Below are 616 nucleotides of genomic sequence, written 5' to 3' on the forward strand. Positions count from 1 at the left end.
TGAACCTATTTTGTAGTATCGAACGCTTTGTTGTGATGTTATGTTTGTTATGCTTCAGGAGGCAACGTCATCGAGGAACCTTTCTAGCTGATAGCTGCGAATCGATCACGGCTCTTTGAAGCGTCGTCTTTGGTGAGTAGTAACAGTCCCTTAAAGGGTCTGGCCAGACTATTTTTTTTTGTGTAAAACAGTTTTACTAAAGTTCTTTGAATTGGAAATTGTTGAGACAAATGTTGTTGTGAATGTTTATGCTGATATTATGATATGGTCAATGGATCGGGCTTGCGAGCTGGTCATTGACGGAGTTGAGGAACATGGTTCCCTGCTCCCTGTTTGAAGCGAATTGTCATTGAGATGTTGACTAGCTTCACCCGAGAGTGACATAGCCTTAGAGCTATGGATGTTCCTCTCAACTAGACTCCCTGTGCGCACATAGATCTAGGAAACTGATGTTGTTTTTAAACCTATGATTTGAATTACTGTGTTTTGTTGATTTGATTGTTACATCTCATTCAGTTTAATCTGACCGTCTGTTGTTTCCATCTTTTAGTTTGATTACAGATCGGAACCGGTCGGGAACGATGGGTTAGCGATGATTGAATAGCGTTCCAAGGTT

This window comes from Amaranthus tricolor, chromosome 1, assembly GCF_026212465.1.
Source record: "Amaranthus tricolor cultivar Red isolate AtriRed21 chromosome 1, ASM2621246v1, whole genome shotgun sequence".
NCBI lineage: Eukaryota > Viridiplantae > Streptophyta > Magnoliopsida > Caryophyllales > Amaranthaceae > Amaranthus > Amaranthus tricolor.